Source organism: Carassius auratus, chromosome 3 (genome assembly GCF_003368295.1).
Source record: "Carassius auratus strain Wakin chromosome 3, ASM336829v1, whole genome shotgun sequence".
Taxonomy (NCBI): Eukaryota; Metazoa; Chordata; class Actinopteri; order Cypriniformes; family Cyprinidae; genus Carassius; species Carassius auratus.
In genome coordinates, this window is record NC_039245.1 from 4568343 (window position 1) to 4584138 (window position 15796).

At 36.4% G+C, this 15796-nt stretch overlaps 1 protein-coding gene across 2 annotated transcripts in view; it reads right to left on the reverse strand.

The window, feature by feature from the left end:
- LOC113044233 (speckle-type POZ protein) overlaps nt 1-15576 on the reverse strand; it is a 64279-nt gene extending 48703 nt beyond the window's left edge. For both annotated transcript variants that reach the window (XM_026204019.1, XM_026204029.1), the window contains exon 1: nt 15450-15576. The gene's annotated coding sequence lies outside the window, so the exon portion shown is untranslated. The remainder of the gene's footprint in view (nt 1-15449) is intronic.
- Between the last annotated feature and the right edge of the window lie 220 nt (nt 15577-15796).

Genomic DNA, 15796 nt, shown 5'->3' on the forward strand with positions numbered 1-15796 from the left:
TAGATTTTTCTAAAGTATCAAGGTTTTCTAATAGTTGTATCTCGCCCAAATGTCCTATCCTAACAAGCCATACATCAATGGAAAGATTATGTATTCAGCTTTCATATAATGTAAAAATCTCAATTCCAAATGGACCCTTATGACTAGTTTACATTTGTAAATTACTTATGGCACTCATGTCATTGCAAACCTTAATGAATATTTTGTGGATCAAAGCAAAAGTTTTAAAGAATGTTCACTTTTTCATTTAAATAAATGGGAATGGCAAACGATGCTGTAGAGGTTAAAAAAAAAAAAGGCACAATAAAATGTGCTTGGGTGCTATATTCTAAGTCTGGGTTCAATCTTGCCTCATTGGTGACTAAGGACCCATTCACACAGAACCGTGTTTAGTATACACATACATTTTGTATGGTATAGGAGTTTCATCCGGACGGATCCGGCATTTTGGGAGAGTGAAACCAATATTTTTTTAAACCGTGTATCAGAGTGAATAAATCTGAAAACACCGCACTTGCATATCCGTGTGGACAGCGAATCCCTATATATTCTGAAATGATGACATCATCACCCCACCACTCGCCCCTAGTCAGAAACTGCTATGTCACGTAACAGAAACAATAACATTAACACTGAACAATTCTTTTTATTGTTCCATATTCATTTGTATACCACACGCAAGGTTTATGCATAAAGTCCAAGTCTACTTCTCCGTTTTTAGTGTATCTCTGCGGCAGAATTACAGCGCCACATGCTGGTCTGGCATGTATATGACATCATTTTGTGTCGGTTTCGTGGACACAGATATCTCTTAAGATGGGGAGAAAAGGAGATAGAATAGGGAAAGCTCTGGCTTCGTTTGGATGTAGCCTAAGTGTTTATATTTTTTGGTTGAACCACCCCGACTGTGTATTACTTTCAAATATGATCAACTTAAAACCGCATATGTCAGTTGCACTTCCCACAATAAAAAAGCAAACACATTCGATAGGAAGCAGAGAAGGGATTTCAAACCAGTGCAGCTGTGCTACGCTTCACAGAATTCTCACCTCTGCTCTCTGACTGAAGTAGTAAGTTATTATGCCATCTAATGTGCTTTAGACAGCTAATTGCTTGACATGCATGATAATAATTAAAATTGATACTGAGCCTAAGTGTATCTATTTAACACAAAACAATCACAATACTACTGATTTTCATGCCTTTTTCCGCAAAGAGTTGAAAACAAAAACAAGTCTCTTCATCTGACAAAAGGATAGATGGAGGTTAGACAGGGCTGCGTCTCAAAATATAGTGTGCTGCCAACATGCCACTCGGCATTTCTGGGTGTCACAGAATCATCTATGATGTCTATCCCATGGTGGGCAGCTCAGTAAATTTTGAAAGACAGCGATAAACACAAATCAGAGACAACAAATAGTTTCCTGATGTACTTCTCACGAACAAACAATACAAAAACAGATCTTCTCAAAGATGAAGGTGCAAGCAAACACTTCCTAATCAAGAAGGCAAAAAACTATTCCCAACAAAGAGGCCTGTAAGTTCAATCAAAACGAAGTAGATCAACACTAAAGCCAATTCAGTTTTACACATCACGTGCAGCTCAATCAATATTAGATTCAACAATTAATCAAATAACTATTGCCAAAAGGTGTTCAAGTACCCAAAGCATGATTGTGAGCGGGAGAGATGAGAGAGAGAGATGAAGGGAGAGAGTGGAAGAGACAGAAAGAGACAGATGATCAACTCAGCACTGGACAGCAATCTACTGTTGGAAGAGATCGAAAGATGGAGAAATTCTGACAAAGAGAAAAGCTAAAACGCAGTGAAAGAGTGAGCTGAATAAAAATGGAAGAATAAAAAAAGAAACAGATGGATCACATGTAAAGACTGTTTTATACATCCTGTCTCTGCATTAAATTTTCTTTGAAAACAGCCATAAATTATGAATCTGTTATCAGAAGTGGGTCATTAAAGGTACGATAGGGGTGGGCAATATCTCGATATTTAAAATATATCGAGATATTTTTTAAACACTATATGGATTTTGATATATTGTATATATCGATATATTGTTTATATTTAATTCTGATTCCGCCACTTTGCTTGTTTGCCTTCTCTGTGCTGTGCTCATCCCAGCTCGCTCGCCCTCCGCCTCCTTGATTTTGTTCCCCCTCCCCTCGCGTGTACAGAACTAGTCAAAAAAAAATATAAATAAATAAATAAATAAATAAAAGTCCAACTGGCTCCATTATATGGAGATACTTCGGTTTTCAGACGTCGGGCTAACAGCAGGCAGATGTCTACTATAGGACGCAATCGAGGAATCCAGTCATAACAGAATTTACAGTTTAACATGGTATGTCACAAAATTAGTCAAATTTTGAATAAATTAATGAAAAGTAGGTCATTGCACTTACATCAAATCGCGATAAGGACTTATATCTGCAAATATTAAGCCGGAAAAGTCTATTTAAATATGAATCCTGCATGTTCTGCCTGTCTGTGTTAATGAATGGCGCAGAAGCACAGCTTCCGTTTATTAACATGCACTGAAGCACGCTGACGCCCGTCTTTCGTCTCACTAAATAAGGATGTAAACACATGAGGAACATCTCCAGAAGTGCTCTGAGAGTCACTTCATGAGCTTTTGACCGTTTGATTTGAGTAAAACTAGCATCATATATCACATCATAGACTGTAATATCACATACAGAGAACTGTAACGGTAAACCCTTCAAAATAAAAGTATTTGCCAGAAATCTATTACTATTGTTCAGCAGAATGTACATAGCCCACTACTACTACTATTACTACTATTGAAATGAAAAGAAATTTTTTTAAGGAATAAATCACACAACATTTCTTCCATATTTTATTTTTAATAGTAAATCCCCCTTGTTTACCAAAAAATTAAGTTTGCTTAATTTTAAATAATTAAAAGATAAACTAAATGAATGTTTTATGCCTTCATTTGATAACCAGAAAAATTTAAATACAAAGAATTTCTGAAGGAAAAAAACATTTCACATAAGGCTATTTAAATAATTTTTTGTTAACTAATCAAGTTGTTTTTGTGCATTTAAATAATTACACATTCTAAAACACAGAATTAGGTAACAATAAAACAAATGGTGAAGAAAAAAAATTAAACGTTTCATAGGACCCTAAACAATGTAATATTTGGCATATTTGTTTTTGCAGTAGTTTTTGGGGGTTTATTTTTCCTGTAAAGATATCGAGATATATATTGTATATCGTATATCGTATATCGAGATATAGCAAAATATATCGAGATATATTTTCTGCTCCATATCGCCCAGCCCTAATACAATATTCTTTGCTGTATTTTTCAGTCAAAATAACAACGTTCCCTTGGAATTCTTCAGCTTTTAAGAACTGACGATTTCTCCAGTAGTGGGTGGAGCTAATCCACAAATGGCAAATCTCATTGGCTGGTTCTCATTTATTATCGTGCCTGCATTGATTTCAGCAAATCAGTTCGAACAAACGCACACAACCTGATTAATATTCATGAAATAATCCTTACTGCATTTTTTATTGTTCTTATTAGTAGAATTCATATCATTATCTTATCAGAATTTTGGTTTTCTCCCAATAATTGTTTTAACAGAAACACTGAAAATAAAGCAGCACCACCACCAGTCCTAAGTTCAGTTAACATGACAAATATGCAAGTTCTATTATTAAATAATACTTGATTATTATATATTTATATTCTACAGAACAACAAATTCAAACATGCATAAATGGCTGTTGTGTTTCCTCCTGACTGCTTGCTCTGCTGTCTACCCGCTGCTGAGCTCTGCCTGGATCTGGTTTTCTCGTTTTGCTGAGCGGTGCCAGCCAGAGTTATTTTCTGTTCATTTCCAGTCCATTCTAGGCCGGTGCGATTAATAGAAATCCTCATAAAATCACGATTTGAGCGTGCACGATTTCGAAATCGCTTTATAGCACGAATTTCCGCAGCCCTGACCTCCCGCAGTATGCTATCCGAGCCAATCAGAATGCAGCGCCTAGCGCGAGAACAGAACAGACTGGGCATATGCTTAACTCCAGGTTCACACACTGTCTGTGATGCGCCTTTTTTCTGAGCCCATGTTAACGGATCAGAGCATTCACACTGCAAGCGGTAAAAGGCTAGAAATAAAAATGTGCAAAAATAATTAATATCAAACACATGAGCACAGAGAGAATTGTGAGTGCACAGGATGCAGTTTAAGTGAGAGGAGACACGTTTTAAGTGTGCACACTCTCTCCGTACAGAGCAGCGTGTATCTGAGCAAGCACAACTGGTTTTGTGACAGAGCAAAGGAAATCTGAGTGTGAGCAGAGAGAATCACGCTCGTGCGTTTTATTTTAATGTGCTTTTGCGTTATATTTATGCGCTCTCGCAGCTGACCGCATACATATACTGCTATACAACACCTGAGGCACCACTACTAATGAGCTCTATGAACAATGCATGGCAAAAAAGAAAAGAAAGTCCCTGGACAATGGATTTTTTTTTTTTTTTTTTGCCATAAGTCTGTACATTTTGTTACATCTTATGTCTGTTCTAGAGACGTTACAACTTTCTCATAAAGCTCTAATTTTGTTTTCTTTTGGGAATATGTTTCAAATTAATCCTGAATGCATTTATGACTGTAAAAGCATATCGGTGTGTCACAATCGCAAAATTGATCAAAGAAATCGCGATATTTATTTATTTTTGTCCATATCGCACAGCCCTAGTTCATTCAATAAATACAATTAACAATATAGCTTCTGAGTACTAAGTTATAAACCCAACAATAGCGGGGTCAGTTAATTTTGCAGTGGGCCGCGCAAACATATGTGTTTTTGGTGATGTGGGCCGCGAGTTGAAAAAGGTTGGGAACCACTGGATTAGATGGTTGAAAAACACTTGTTAGTGAGAACATCTTATGCATGAATAGACACCACTCGGACATGCGGTACTCTTAAAAGGGAAAGCACCCTTCAAAATATGACACTTTTAAATCTTTTACATCTTACTTGTATGGCCATCACTTCATAATTACAGCTTGAGGAACATCTAAATAGCTTCCCAAAAGAACTTGAAGGCAGCATTAGGCAGCAAGAGGTACAGGTGTGTTCTTCAGAGTGAAGCTGTAGTGTGTAAAAACAGATGATAAGAGAGAATACGTGTCAACATGAAGAGTGCTGTTGTCAGCTGGAGGACAGATAGACACGCTCACACAGGTATACAGAAGATAAATGCTTCCCCTTCACACATTTAACAGAAGACATTCAAGGGCAACAAGTCACGATCAGACGCTCTCTGCCAAAAGTGCTTCACTTTTCTTCCTGTTTCTACCAGTCCTCTCACCAATCAACCACATTCTTCCTTTCTAATGCTTTATCTGCACTCTTGATTTGCCTTTCATAACTCTCCATCCTATCTGTGTGGAGTGGTGTGAAGGAATACAGTCTGCAATTACACATACACAATATATTTAAATTTAACAATCATTTTAATGTGGGAGGGACTATGACTCATTCAGCTGAACTTTAGCTTGGACTGCAGTTAACTTAATGTTATATTTTTAACACATTTTAATTTTCTCACTAATGGTTTTGAGAATAAAATAATTGGCAGACCCCCTGCTGAAAACCCTCACACTATGTGCAACACTGCCTCTCATAAAACATTCATACACTTTTTTTTGTTGGCTTAATGAGACTATTAGATCACATGTGTGTCACCACACAGAGGATTAGAGATGAAAAACTTCTATAGGGCATTGTGGGGGGTAATGCAATTCATGCTTATTGAGCTTTTTGGATTGCTTGCCAAGTGGGGATGTAGATGTACAATTCATTTCTACATGGCCACATAAAAGTGTCTCTGCACAACCAAAATAATTGTGATATACATTTTCTTTACCTGCAAACATAACAGTTTATTTCAGTGGCAATCCTATTGCTGGGCAGCCACATGTTCTTTGTCACACACTTTTGGAAGGTGTTTACACGTTGGTATTTGTAATCACAGTCAACAGGCTCTTTACAGGCAGAGAAAACAACTACTTCTAGCTCCAAAAAAAGGAAGGAGGGTGAGACTGTTTCCTCAAATTTACTATCATTAAATAAATTGTATTTTTAATTAATAAATAATAATACATGTGCAATAAGCAGGTTTAAAATATATTTATATTCTAATAAGTAACAAAACAAAAAAAAACTTTCTGAATAAAGGTTTCTTTTCAATAATTAATTTGAATAAATTTCAGGAAAAAAAACATTCATAGAGGTGTATTCAAATATAAACTGCATTTTTTAATGTATTTTCGGAAAAAAAAATAACTGATAAATATACTTTTATAATATATCTTATGCTAAGAAATCACATGCTTGACATGCAGTAAAAGCAAATGTGCACAATGCAAGAAGAGTAGACTCAAGAATGAGATCTCAATTTAGTCAAAACTACACCATTCTACCCACAACAGATGAGCATGTTCAAACAACAATAAAACTGCCTTTGCTTTCTCAGAAGACTGAGACTGATTAGAAGCATGCATTTTCTGCAGATGACAAGAGTGATGGAAAGAGAGAGAAGCACTGAAATGAAAAAGAACCAAGACATCACCAGAGATGGATAAAAAAAAAAAACTGTCTGGTTGAATGAGTGATAAAGACTTTGACACTAACTTAATTGATTCTGCTCCTAAGAAGAAGGTGACAAAGCGCTATAACAGGCATCAGTGTGTATGTGCACGGCTGTCAGGAGGTATTCGAAGCAGGTCTATTTAGCATCCAGACATCATATCTGATGAGAACGACATCAGAGCCCTTAGAGACACAAATAGCTTTGATCAGAAGCATAGCTCTCTACACTAGCAGACATGTTGATGAGACGAGACCACAGGTCACCCGTCTGGATGGACAGCACAGAGGCAGAGTGAGATGAAGAGGAAACCTGTCCGCTCGGAGTGGTCCCTCTCATTGATGAAAAGATGAGACTGAAAGAGGTCTTTTCAGCCACTGACACACACGCAAACATACACTCATCTCCACTAATGTTTAAAGACCCCATGAAATGACTTGATGTTAGGGACTTGTATAAATTAAGAACTTCAGATAACCAATGCTGATTTTCAGTGGGTTTTTCAGCAACAGTAAGAAAGCTCAAGCTAGGCCGGATTCTTCAGCTACAGATGGTTAGGCCTGTTTTGCCATCTGAGCGGGCCAATCAGTGATATGCAGATAAAAGTTGTGTCTAAGCCTCAGAGGACATGCCTACAACCCTTCGAGACCCATCTGGAGATTTAGCTCACAAAAATGTGGCTTAAAAATGTTTTTAAAAGAGAAGTCAGAGACAAAATCTGCAACAGGTAGGATTCAGTTTCGAGCACTTATTTATTTCAATGGTACTTATCTTATAACTCAAGGCTACAATGTGATTGGTTATCAAGGCACATCCAAACCGACAGTTACCCTGTCTTCAAAGGTAGAGAATATAATGATATGCATATATCAGCATTATATCATCGACTGACCACATTGCAATTTACCTATCATAGTGGCCATAACTAAAAAACGCTTATCAGTCAAAGGTTTGTCTACACGAGGTCAGAAGAGGAATGACAGACCTCTATAGCAGACTACAACCCACCAGGAATTTGAAGCAAGTGGTGCATTTCCAATCACTTCCAATGGTACATTTCCACTTCACTTTGGCTGCTATTAAATATCCTAAACCTAGCTTTGATTCAGTCAGAAGTCATGCTGACAAGCTCTTTAAAACTAAACTTCATGACTCCTGAACCATCTGCATCAGTTTCATAAAGTCAATCATTTTTGAAGAGAACACTTTAGCTTGTTTGGAATAAATACCTCACTCCAATTCAAATAGTTTATACTGCGAGATCCACAAATTACGATAACGAAGCTAGTATTAAGTGCTTCGAAATATGGATCCTGCTGGACTTTCATTCCAAACACACATATACACACATGCTCAGAGTTTGTTCATCTCTCACACACGTGTAACAAAACTAAGTCGGACACACACTTCTCTGTTTGTCTGCTGAGTGGCAAAGCTTTGGGATCAAAGGTTTTACAGATGGCTTAACGAGCAGTTAGACACATAACAGCGGGAGACAGAGGGAGAAAAAAAGAGAGACGGGGAGAGACAGGTATCTAGACGAGTCACAGAGAGAAAGAGTGACAGAAGATGACATCCAGAGAGGGAGAGAAAGTAGAAAGAGATAGACAGGAGCAGAACAAAGCAAACAAAATGAAAAATATAGAAAATGATAGTTATCAACTTCCACAACAACACAGTCTGACTTTCTACTGAACAGCTGTCAGTGTAAAAAAATGTACTTACGTATAACGTAGAGCAGACAACTTCTAAACAACAACACGAGAAGAACAGAAAATAGTGAAGGAGAAAGAAAAAAAAAACAGGAGGACTAGAGACCAATAAACCAATATCACCTTTTTATGAACAATACAGACTTTGTCTGATAACCTATTTTTTTGTACTGTTATTACTATTTGTAATAACTACATGATCATTATGCTAAACCAATATCATCATGAATGTATGTATATTATATATATTTATGCATATATTTATTATTATTATGAATAATAATAATATTAAAATTATTAGTAAATTAATATTGTTTATATACATATATGAAGTGCATCTGAACTTTTTTTAAGGCCAAGCAGGTCACTGGTAGACCCATTTGAGCTTTTAACTCAAAGACATGCAGCATTACTCTGCACCTTCAGACACTCCAGCACAACAGTTTCACAGGAATCCTGAGACATGCTGCCAACAGCCCTGCCTCATGAATATTCATCAAGCTCATTACCACACAAGTGAAGAAACACACCAGATTGTAGAAAGAGAGAGACAGATATACAGCACAACCACACACACACAGACACCTTTTTCTGCCCCAAAACATTCTAGTAATGCCTCTATTTTCACTGCAGACTGAAATATACTAAGTTTTGAGTCTGTGTTTAAAACTTGAACAATAAACTGTGTTAGAACGACTTGACAAGGCACGAATACATCCTGACTACTTAGATGACTCCATCTAGTCAATTTTAGCATAGATATATTCTATGCTGTCTTTATATCCCACCATATTGTGTGGGTCAGCAGTTGGTTAAAAAGAAAAAAATACAAAATTAACAATCGCATCTGATGGAGCAGTTAAAAGTTGTAAGTTAATTTATGAACATCAATTTCATTAATTTCAACAGTCATTACATACTCCCTTGGATATTTCTAAAGCTAACTTCAATATGTTTTAGATCATTACATGTGACACCTGGAAAGCAGTCTGGCGCCTTCATTTAAAAGTGCTGTCCAGCAAGTCAATGACAGTCTGGACAGGAAGGTAACTGGCTGTTTGGACACAGATTTAAATGTTTCATAAAACTCTCAGTGAGCATGTGTATGTGTGTGTTAGAACATTAGTGGCTGTTAGGGATCTAGAATCTCAAGTAGTTGACTATCAAACAGTCCAATGGGCAAGTCATACTCCCAACGCCTTCCTCTCTGGCACCCTCCAATTCTGCCCATCATGAATGTGCTGCCAAAAATACAAGGCTAAAAGTAGTCTATTGCATGACATCAAAACATTACATTTTGTCAGGCTCCCAGGGATACGCCCTTAGACAAAAACTCAAGATTTTTGCAATCTAGTGTCCCTAGTGGCTAGGGCCCTAATGACCTTAAGATACAGCAGCAGCAATAATCTTGTCTCATTTTAATTCAAAGGGTCCCAGACAGAGAGAAAAACAGCTCTCCATACATCACACTCTCCATGCAAGAAACTTTGACTGAGGTTATGAGTTAACTTCAGAGACAAAAAATATATACAATATATATATATATATATATATATATATATATATATATATATATATATATATATATATATATATGCTACAAAAAAGAGAGTAAAAAACAGTCTGTTTATGTTTTTAGTGTGTAAGGTTTACATGAATACTAATGAGGGCAACAAGAATTCTGAAGTCTGGGAGAGAGAGGGAGAAACTGTATACAGTGTCTTCTTGATAACAACAAGGGAAATATTCATTACTGAGTTTACAATTTGCACACTATAAGTCCTCCCAGACAGATATATAGCGAGATCCAGTTCATCGCTTTCTGTGGCTCCTTACATCCAACTATAATCGGGCATAAGTTCACTCTGATGTGAGCAAGGACAGAGACACTTGCATGCTCAGACAAGGAGCAGGAAAATATTTTAGCCCTCATATGGAGGCTAACACGGCATTTGTGACCCCAATCGACATTTCAATTTCCATCTCATTTAAACTAATTCAATCGCTGCTACTAGAGATGTAACGAATACCGGTTTGGTGATAAATCATGATAAAATTCCCCACGGTTAGTATTACCATTTCATATTTTAATTATCATTAAAACCGTATTAGATTACAACAATTTGAATAACTGATGATAAATAAATACTGTTCAGCATAAAGCACAATTTTCCGAAACTTCTCACATGCCAACAGCATGCAGAGTAGTTTCGTCTTGAATGAAAACAGGGCGGAAAAACCTGGGAGTACTAAGGGAATTATACAAATAAATATATGAATTAATTATATGTATGTACCTCTGAAGGTTCTGACTGGTTTCAGAAACGTTTCGCTGGCATTTTGTTTTCATCTTCACTCCATTAATACCTAAAGGAAGTGTTTTGATCGCAATACTGCTTTGTTCACGAAGGTTACGGGAAACGGCTCTAATTCAGCTTTTCAATAAACGCCACCTGCTGTCAGAGAGTGGATTTACCGAGACTTATATTTACATTCAGTCTATGTGCAGCTTCCGTCTGGCCAAAAACAGACCGAATTTGCATGCCTTGCTGTAAAGTTTGACCTGCTGATGAAAAACAAGCTTATGTGGATTCTACACATTTAAACAAACCGTGAACATTTGTGTCACTATAATCATGATAAAAAAAAATGTAATAGCATTAACATATCTCAGCCCTCAGCCAGTTGTACGCTGTCCACTATTTTCTCTGTGCTCAAACAGCTGGAGCAAAAATAAAGACTCGTGGATGCAAAAGTGAACATAAGAGTCTTCATTTTTTCGAGTTCAAGCAAATGTATATGTTCCATTCAAAGTTCACTGAAGTATGCTGAGACATGAATTTAAATTGTTTTTATTTACAGAGGTAAACGAGGGTTTTGCTTAAAAGTTAAAACTCAAGAATGGATCAGTACCCACTGTTCATGATCCCGCCGGACCTCCAGAAGGAAGAGAGAGCTCATTAGCATTTAAAGAGACATACAATGAAACGGGTCAAAGAGCGTTGTTTTTGACAAGCTAAAATTACACATGACCACTGAGGAATTTTAACCAAAGTATGTTGCAGACATTTCATGAAGACCCTAAGGAATACTACAAACTTGTGGAAAGTGGGCATCCGATGTTCCCTTTAAGAGATTTGTTTCCTAACAACACTTTTTTTTGTTTCACAAGACATTAACATAACCCTGAATCAACAAAACGAACTAACAAATATTGCTAAAAGTGTGACTGCATCGTCTGGCTGACTACGTCCTGTATTAATGTTTCAGAAAAATCCTGTCATATGTGCACAAACTGACACTCACCCCTTATAAGCTACTACTAAATATTGTAGAAACGTAATTTACTGTAAAGTTGCTTTGTAATGATTTGTATTGTAAAAAGCACTATACAAATAAACTTGAATTAAATTGAATTGAATTAACTGATGGACTCAAGGACTATGCCTTTAAAATCATCAGACTACAATGTTTTATATCCTCTTTCAAAGCCACCAGCTGTCTTTTGCATATGATTCAGACATTGAGAATATGTGGTTGTTCACTGGGTAAATTTTAAGCACCCACTTTATCAGGAGTTATTAAATAAATAACGATCCATGTTTATTACACCCAAGCAAGCCATTTACTACTGTTAACATTACTGATTATTTAAAAACAACAGCTTTAAAAAATTATAATAACAATCTGAATATTTCAGCCCAGCAGTCTGCTGCCTGGTCTCGGGTTCGTTCATAAATTACAACGGTTCATCATTTGAGGCAATTTGGTGCGTAATATCTTGGCTTTGATAGAGCTGCTGACTAATTGATGGATTACTTTATTTTTCGAATAGCGGAAACTGCCAAGTCAGAGTTGCGATAGTAAATCTCTCCGAAATGAAAGAAACCATCACATTTACCCTAGACTTTAATCAGCGCCTAATGCAAGAGTTTATTCAGAGATGCTCCATCAGCCTCAGTTTACACGGCTGATAGTTACAGGAAAGAATTCATCATTTCTGACACACCTGCTGAGACACCCCAGATTCCTCATAACAGCCACAGATTTTGGTGTTATTAGTGTAAATAAAATGTATATGTAACTATTCAGAGAGATCTGAGAGGCTCATATTATAAATTGTATTAAATGCTAGAATTAAATGCCAGCAGCTTGGATGAATCCTAATGAGCATATTTTAGGGACAAAAAAATCTGCAGAATTATTCAAAATAGATTTAAAGATGCAAATAGATGTTTCATTGTGCTATTTTATAGAAGGAAGACAAAGCAGAACTCACATGAATATCAGTCAAGGAGAGATAGATACAGCTCTTTAAAATTCTCAAAACAGTGGGAAGTGGGTCAGACTGATTTCAGGACATATGCTAAAATGCCAGAATAAATATGGAAATAAAGAACGTGTTTGCAACAACAGATGGCAGAAGTTTGAGGCTTTTAAAAAGGGCAGCATACCCAGAGTTTCACCATTTCAGTTGCATTATTATTTCATAGCTGGGGTTAAGAACTGGGCATTGGATAGATTAGAAAAGCACGTATCTCCAGAACTGCATTAGCTGTGAATTTTCACACAGTCTGTGTCTCCATCTCTCTCCAACACACTCAAAGAATTGCTCTCTGTAACTGTATGAACGAAGCCACTAGCAAAAAGTGAGTGGGCATTTTCAGTTCATTCATATGGGAGTTAAAAGGCAGGATTGCACTAAAGACTGTTATGATGGACCAAACCTGCAAAAATTAAAAATGTATATAGATAAATATATAGATAAGTCAACAAATAAAATAACAGGAAAATAAAGAAAGAAAGAAATGGCTTGATAAAAACAAATATAGTGCATTTGTAACTTAATTTATACCTGAACTTATGTTTTATGTATTATTTGTAACTTTTATTTACTTATCTCATTTATTGTTATTTGTTCAATTAATGTATTATTTGTTTATTTTTAAATGTATTTATTCATGCGTTTATTTATTTCATTTATTCCCACATGTATTTATTTCCAGGTTTATTTATTCATTTATTTCTTTTAACTTTTCCTTGTGCAACATGTAAGTGAAGGAGGTGGTCCTTGCGGAGCTCCACTAAATCATTGCAAAACTTACAAATATCTAATGTCCAACATCAAACCAACTTTATGGCAGTGGGTCACATTTCCAAACTTTTGATGCAACTGGTTTACAATAAACTTATGCTCACAATACTTTTGGGAGTCTTTTTTCTGTGATTACAAAATGAACACAAACCTTAGAAACCAGTGAGTGTGACAGAGCATCAACCTACAAACTCATCAACGACATTGATGACAACGTCGCTTAATGTCAAAATTATTCATCTGAATTCAGTCACTATAAAATAATTCAACAATGTGAATCTGTGAAACTATCTTGCAACTTTCCAGTTGATCTGACACATCGCATAGAAAACTCCAAACTCTATCATTAGTTTGAACTGATGCTTCAGTGTGAGCATTCAACCAATGATTCACTGGAGCTCCACAAGTACAGCTTCCCTTATGTCCATGTGTCACATGGAAAAGTAAAAGGAAGTAAAAGAAAATATTAATTTTATAAAAATAAAAAAAATGTGGATATAAAATAAATATAATTAAAAAAATTATAAACACATTAATAAAAAGTACAAAACTATTGTTCGATAAGTTTGAAAGTTTAAAAACTGGATTTTTTTTTTGTGTGGCCTTGATTTAGCTTCTTTTCACCAGAAGCACCATATATATATATATATATATATATATATATATATATATATATATTACACACACACACAGTCAATTTTACACAACGAATGCATCCTTGCTGGAAAAAGTTTTAATTTCTTGACCTCAAGCTTTTGAACAGTACTGTGTCTTTAACTATAAATATTGTGTTAAATTAACAGATGTATTAAATTAACACAATATTTGTATTTAATGTAAACATACACAGCCATGCATTAAAAGCAATCAGAGTTCAAAATGACAACCACCACCTGTGCTGGACATTTACACCACCAAAGTGGCAAAACAGGTGTTTTTGGTGGAACCAAGCAGGTTTCTTCCACACCACTGAGCACATTGGGTTAGTCATATTACATGTGACAGGGGTGTGTGTGTGTGTGTGTGTGTGTGTGTGTGTATACACTAGAGGTTTCTCCAGCTCTGATATGATAAAGGGGAGTGTGTTCCTACAAACTCAACATAACATCACATTTTTCCCAAGTAAGTTACCAACTGGGGACCCAGAGCTGATCTGAAACCACCCTCACAAACAATCTGTGAGTGGCACACTGTTCCGCTTCACAAGCGCCCGAGGCAGCCCAACTTGTCAGCTGTTTATAATTTCTGCAATGCAGCAACCCATTCAACACGTCTGCGTGAACGCGATCATGAACGTTGCTCACTTTCTGGCAAAGAGCGCCCCTGCAGCGTCACACTGCGCGTGTGCACAACCACGGCCCTCTATCTGGCAGGATGCGCTAGGTGTAGACGGCGCATGCGCCCTGAGATCATTTTAGTCACATTCAATGCGGGATTATTATTTAGCAAGTTCTGTGTCACTGACACCCAGGCCTCTGCCCAAAAAAACAACTTACAAGCATTTACAACAATACTGGAGTACTGCAGTAAGTCGATGTGACAATGCACACAAACGCATACAGGGCATTTAACATATGTCCGTACAAAACACACTTAGTGAAAATAAATAAAGTAAACACAAAACACTGGAGCAGGTGGAAAAGCAAGTCTGCTCATTTATAACATGACAGTTGTGATTAAAATCACCAATTTGATTACAAACTCTCAGTCATTTGTAGGTTAAAATGTTCCACTATCAATACACAGAAATGCTTTGCTAAAATCACATTACATAGCTGTTATATAAGAGTCATAAAGTAATAAGGCTGGCAAGCGCAACAAGAGGCTAAGCTAGTTAGCACCACAACAGCAGCCTGAAACCAGCTGAAATATAACCGACACAGATCCTCTAAACGCGCTGTTTTCACTCTTACGAAGGTAAATGAAAGCTAAAATCGAAAGATGTGACTTCTCCTGATGTGTTGTGTTGTGTTTGAGTTTATTCACTTACCTTTTTGTTTGATGGTAAGCTGTTTTACCGTATCGGATATTTTTCTATGGAGCGGCTTCACGTCCGGGTTAACTCAACGACGGAGGACGGGAGCGCGTACGTATTGCTCGGGCGCGCGCGCTGTGCAATAGTGGTCACACCAGTGTAAATATCAGTTTAATATCGGTGTAATTACTATTTTAAAGCAGAGATTCATATACTTCTAAACATTTTATTTATTTATTTTCTTACTATTTATTTGTCACTTTTTGTTTGCTTTGGTTTTGCTGCATTAAAAAAACAAAAATAAAAAAAAACGATGACATTAAAGTATTTTTCAGCTGAGTTTAATTTGGTCTACTCCATAG